The sequence below is a fragment of the Lactuca virosa genome, chromosome 2, assembly GCF_052849685.1.
Source record: "Lactuca virosa cultivar CGN04683 chromosome 2, Lactuca_virosa_CGN04683_v6, whole genome shotgun sequence".
In the NCBI taxonomy this organism is placed as follows: Eukaryota; Viridiplantae; Streptophyta; class Magnoliopsida; order Asterales; family Asteraceae; genus Lactuca; species Lactuca virosa.
The window spans coordinates 243011139-243017412 of record NC_136427.1 but is presented as its reverse complement, the minus strand read 5'-3'; the positions used below and the strand labels follow the sequence as shown (position 1 = coordinate 243017412).

The 6274-nt window shown below is 30.1% G+C and overlaps 2 long non-coding RNA genes across 8 annotated transcripts; both read right to left on the bottom strand.

Annotated features, from left to right (window-relative positions):
* Nucleotides 1-332: 332 nt before the first annotated feature.
* LOC145160662 (uncharacterized) lies at nt 333-2925 on the bottom strand. 5 transcript variants are annotated; one of them, XR_013738192.1, is made up of 5 exons: nt 2232-2925; nt 2042-2102; nt 1882-1912; nt 1618-1690; nt 333-1524 (listed from the first exon to the last, which is right to left on the bottom strand). It is a non-coding gene; the product is annotated as an uncharacterized LOC145160662 (long non-coding RNA). The 5 variants fall into 5 exon arrangements; XR_013738190.1 differs by having other exon boundaries at nt 333-1132; nt 1411-1912; XR_013738191.1 differs by having other exon boundaries at nt 1618-1912.
* A 1095-nt stretch (nt 2926-4020) lies between these two features.
* LOC145156900 (uncharacterized) lies at nt 4021-5626 on the bottom strand. 3 transcript variants are annotated; one of them, XR_013736966.1, is made up of 4 exons: nt 5531-5626; nt 5325-5421; nt 4790-5006; nt 4021-4314 (listed from the first exon to the last, which is right to left on the bottom strand). It is a non-coding gene; the product is annotated as an uncharacterized LOC145156900 (long non-coding RNA). The 3 variants fall into 3 exon arrangements; XR_013736967.1 differs by having other exon boundaries at nt 4021-4302; XR_013736965.1 differs by lacking the exon at nt 4021-4314 and having other exon boundaries at nt 4578-5006.
* Nucleotides 5627-6274: the final 648 nt, after the last annotated feature.

The following is a 6274-nucleotide window of genomic DNA, read 5'->3' as shown; positions in this document are numbered from 1 at the left end:
CAATTAAAAGTATTTGTATATAGCGACATCTAAAAATAGTTTCATTTCTATGAATAGTTTTTTTCGACCAATATTTACATTTTGACGATTAGGGTTGTTGATCGGGAGGGGGGTATGGAAGGTTTGCAACAAAATTTGAAGGTCATTTGGACCAGACCTAGAACTGGACCGGTACTAGTTTTATATAGCTGGGTCAGTTATTAGTTCTTGGATTGTTAATTTTCCGGTACCAATTTTACATACCCACGCAAAATGGCGATGAAGAGTAGTTGTAAGAATTGTTGTCAAAATAAATAGAATTGACCATGTCAATTATAAAATAAATAGATTAGTTGTCTAAATTGTTTTCTTTTAAGCAAGAGAACCATATTGTATTTTTATATATAATAAATCATATATCTATATGGTTCCACTTTCCCTTGTGACATGGGTGTTGCTTCAAAGTTGTTTAACGTGCAACTTTATCACAAGTCTTTTAAATAAATACAAAACTCATCAACAGAAAAATGCTTCTATATTATCAAAACAAAGTCATCCATGCGGCTGTTGCATGTAATATATTTCTTGCAACATAAATCAATCCATTTTTACCTGCAAAGGCCAAAAAAATAGAATTTGTTCAACCCCACAAGAAGCAAAGGCAATATATGTAAAGATGGAATAAGTAAAAACAACACACACAAGAAGCAAGGGAGATGTATTAGAGATAAAAGTTAAAAATAACAAGCAACTGAACATCAATAACAACAAAAATAACATCAAAGGATACAAGGGTGGATACATAGTTTGATAAACTGTTGAAATACTTCCTACTGCAAGTCTCGGGCAAAATGTTACCACTCAAATTAACACATTGCCATTACCAAAAATGAAAAATAACCAAAAAAAAAAAAACAATTTCAAGATCATACCTCCATCACTCCCTTCTTCCTCTTCTGCTTAGTTCAAACCATTTAAAGAAACATGGTTGGCCATTATTAAATATATGTATAGTTATTAGGTTGAATGAAACATTTTTTATGACATTTCTGGTAAAAATTAGATAGTAATACACAAATAAGGAGCAATTTCTCTTTTCTCCTTACCTTTGAAGCCATTCTGAAAAATCTTCTTCATTCCTGCAAAATATGAACTGAGAAAAACAAATAATCATCAACTAATTAATATAAATTAATTCTGTTAAAAAAACTAATATAAAAAATAGACAATTAAAAGAAACATTAAATAGTGATGAGGTTCTGAATCCTTATAAGCATTCTCTTTACCAAAATATAACAAAGAAATCAAGTATTATATTATCAAACCTTATGGGTTGAACCTTTCTACAAGTTGGGGCATTCCTTAAAATCCATCCACCCCAAAATGGCAATATCGAACTAAAAACTAAATGAAGTGAAAAAAAAATATTACCTTTCTAAGAGATTGAAGAAATTTAGTATGTTGACCAGATGTAAGACATAAACACCATTTATAGATTATGTTTATTAGACTTTGTAAGCCACTTCATTCTTCTTCCTCATTTTTCTGTTTGTATTATCTCAAAAAGATAAAATGTAGTAAGAATCCGACATATAAGAAGGAAAACATATAAAATGCAGAAAAAAAAGAACCGTGTACCTTGGAGTTGTCAAATCAAACCTTCACCAGACATGTTTTTCGGCAAAAATCTCAAAAGAAAATGTGGGGAAATCTAAAAAAAAGTAAAAAATGTACTCTAAAAAATGCGAAGATTGAAAATGAAGCACAATTAAAAACGTATATGAAGAACCCTATGATAATGGTTACTTTCATTTTTTAGATAATACTTGCAAATATCCCACAATCAAACAATGTTTATGAAGATTAAACAGGAAGCACAATCAAAGTTGTCCAGATAGTTACCATTGCTAGTTTAGATGATTATCACCTAAACCTGCAAAAACCAAACCCAACAACAAAAAACTTCAATTTTATTGTCTTCAGAAAGCCAAATCACCAAAAGATTGTTATAATGCCCAACATAAATGAAGTATTTCTGAGAAAGAATAACAAATTAATATACCTAGATCGTGGGTTTAGGGTTATTGTCATTGTGAAGCTTGAGTAACAGCAACGAGTGGAGACTAAAAATCAGATATAAGTCTATAACATATAAGTATATAACCTGGTACGATGATAAGAAACATATGTGGAGAAAAAACCCACGAACAAAAAAAAAATACATTAAACAACATCATGAAATTGAATCTTACCAGATATCGTTAAAAATTTCCAGGTTGGTTCCCTTTAGATCCAAACATAGCTTTGATGCATCCTCTCATCAGCCCCGTTCTCTTTTCTCTCTTTTTTTGCTTGACATTTCTTTTCTTTCATGTTTTTTGTTCAGCCCTAACACAAACAGAGACTATATGGGAAATAGGACGACGACGACGAAGCTCGTGGAGGTGGTAGTGACTGGCGGTGAGAGTGGCGGCTGACAGTCGGCGATTTTAGGGCTAGTAGAGGTTAGGAGATCTATGTTTAGAGAGAGAAATGTAATGTATAGTTAAAAACAACTGAAACATGCCATATACGAGGAAGGAGGATCAACATGAAAGATCTTTGACTGCATTTTAGGGATTCGAAAAGGCTGGGTCAAAATTTCCGCCGGAGGTAGGACAATGGTGGTGGTGAAGGAGATGAGGTATGGTGGTGGCTGATGATCTTTAGGGTTATTCTAGAGAGCAGAATGAGCATTTGGGGGAGGAGAAAAAGCATGAAGCAGGTGGGTAAAAGGTTATTATTGTCGATTCAAATTTGTAATTCCCAGGTTAAATGAACAGAGGAAGATATGAAATCTGATTTCAAAATATCAAATTTGAAACCGTGTTTAAGAGCATGAATATATATTCAGTTTTGGGGATTCAATGATCACAACATTCTGCGGTGTTTGATGGGTTTCAAACTACAAATCAGTCCGATAAAATAGAAATTCAAACGAAAAAAAATGAAGTCAAAATCAAGACTCGATCAAAAATCAAATATGTGTCATTGGCAAGTTGTATATTCAACTTAAAGGTTTGGACGATTTTAAATTTAATATTATTTGTACCGTCTGTTTAATGGTTTCTCCCTCTTAAAAAAATAATATTATTATATTCAATCTATTTATAGAAATAGTAAGATTTTTTTTATAAGCCGTTTATCCGCGCCAAGCTCTGGGTATGAATATATTTTTTTTTTCAGAAATTAGTTTGTAGAGATGATTAGTTATAAGTTTTACACACATTAGTTAATAAAATGGTAACAAACTAAATGGGAAATGGAAGACGTGTTTAACAATTATAAGATAGTTTATCTAATGTCTAAAGGTTTACCACGAAAAAAGGATATGATGAGGCCATGGTTCGATTTTAATTAGCAACATCAAAACATTGTTTCCAAATACCATGTTGCACTCTAATCTTCCCTCATGATTTTTTGGAGATAGCAAAAGATGATCCATGAACTTGAATGAAAATTTTGTTTGAGTTCATCTAATAAAGTCATGAGTTATATTTTTTTTACCTAACACCAAAAAGACATTATCTTTTTTCTTATATCACTTCATTTATAAAGTAACCTATCTAAATATCAGTACAAAGTGCTAACAATATTTTCAAACTTCTTTATTTCTAACAATATTTTCAAACTTCTTTATTTCTTTTAAACAACAAGTCTTCGTGTATTAGAGCTAATAACAACATTTGTCGGTATAACTTATATTGTTAACCAAATGAAAAAGGATCTTGATAAAAATAGTTTAGTTAATAGTTGATGTTAGTATTAGTCAAAATTTAAATTTGCTATACGTTGGAAAAAAAAAAGTTAAAATCTAACATGTTTAACATATTTGACTATTTCACAGGGAAATCAACATGTCAATTTATTTTAAATAGTTTCATTAAAATTTAACCGGTCTAACTCAAAGAAAATTAAGAGCTTTAATATTATCCACGCACTAAGACAATAATACAAATTTATAAATCAATAAAAATATTTTATTTTATTTCTCCTCTTGTGAAAAGTATGGATTTTACTTGGTGAAAAAGTAGCCATAAGTTACATAAAGAATGGCAGAACATCAGACTAATTCACCTCAAATCCTAACATTAAACTATTGATCAATGGATTAAAACTCATTAAACGTACATAAGACTTTGACTTCTTTATAACCTATATTACTTCTTTATAATCTATATTGCGTTGCAGATGTTTTATCAATACAGTGTGTCGAGTAGTTTTGTTGAATGCTGGATTCCATTGGCCACTTCCATCAAAATGTCAATTAACAACAATATGAGCCTGTAGGTATTGCTACAAACACAAAAGGTAACACACGTTTATAAATCATATTAAATCACCTTACACAGATAAAAATTCATATGATTAATATACTTTCTATAACCATCTTGTTATTATATTATTATTTTACTTACAACATGATATACCCTCATTCTTCATATTTGAAGCAATTCCTAAGTGAACATTTATACAACTAACCATAAATCGAATGGTCATATTTCCTCTGAAGTATTCCAATAAACTAATAGTTAACTCTTTTAGTGATAAGATAAAAGTATAAAACCGACTTTAGTAGTATTAAGGAAAAGCTCACTCCCTACAGGATATGATCTCTCGAGTATCAAGCAAAATACATTTAACACATTATTTCTAGTTTTGGTTTATTTTATTCAAAACCTTTCTATTTAGCCCGCAAAACTAATAGCTCCACCATATATAACAAACAAAATTGAAACCCCACCAAAAATATCCCACATAATTACTTCACCTTGAACGACTCCACCACATTGGCATGTGCTTCATATTTGGTGGTTTCAACAAATAATGATATAAATCCCTTGATCGATTAAATTAATTTCTCAATGTTAGCAGCTTCCATCACTTTCCTCTTTCAGCTCAAGCCTAGTTCATTCTAGCAAGTCCGAACCTCTGCGACATCAATAGTGGCTTCCTTAATCTTCAAATTCCCAATTGAATTTTTGAAACTGCCAAAAACACAAATGGAGGAGATTAATAAAACCCACCATAAACATAAAATATAGAAACAAGAAAAAGGGGTCATTAATAGGATAATAAGATGATAGATTTGAGATTTATAGGAGGGAAAGTTGTAGTGTAAGAACTATATTGGCTCAATCATTTATAAATAAACAATATAATAGAAGTCCTAAAAATAGTTCAACCAGGATATTGCATCATCTAGTAGCCTGAATGTATAAGCATCATTGTCAACATGAGCGATAACTCCATACCCTTAAAATAGGAAAGCCCCATAAAATAGACATCATAAGAAGATAGCATACATTTTTTTGCATGTGTGAGCTCATGAGATTCATCATCAGATTATCTGTTTTTCCTTGCCAAACAACCCACAAGCTTATAGATTGATCCTGAAAACATCTATAAAAGGATAAAATGGAACAATCAATATAAGTTTTCCTACTTTCTGAAAATTAGGTGTAATTACACAAATGGAAAGAAAATGATAAAAAAGGATTATAAATCATACCACAAGGGGTTACAAGGAAACTGAAAGGGTGTCAACCTGAAATCGTGAAGAAAAACAATGAAATCATGAAATTGTGAAGAAAAAACTTACCTAGCCAAGAAATTGTGAAATGTGCAATATAAAACATATCTAATGTTGACCGATTCAATCAACTTGAAGCTAAGGAATGACCGATTCAACTTTGATCGATTCAGTTGGAATAATATAACTGGGTGACCCACAAAATAAAAGTAGCTACGCTATAGAATAGAATAAAAAGAGTGTTGGTGAATTTTTTAAATAAAATGTTGAACTAAGAAAAATGAAAAATAAGAGTATATAATGTTCTAAAAAACAAATAGACCGCTTATACTCAAAAACTTAAATTATAGTGGTTTTTCTTGGTTGTAATCCTTTGTTGTATATATATATATATATATATATATATATATATATATATATATATATATATATATATATATATATATATATATATATATATATATATATATATATATATATATATATATGAGTAAGTGTCAAATTATAACGATGTATAGAGATCACAGAACTTATATGATGAACTACATGCTTTTCTTATTTGACAACTGGTTACTCCATTTCTTCATAGCCATGCCATAAACCCCAAAACATAATGGAATCATTTTACCTATCCCCATATCCATATATAAGCATCTGTAGGATTTTTTTTTTAAAAAAAAGAAAGAAAGAAAAAAATGATAACCATAAATAAATAATTGTAAA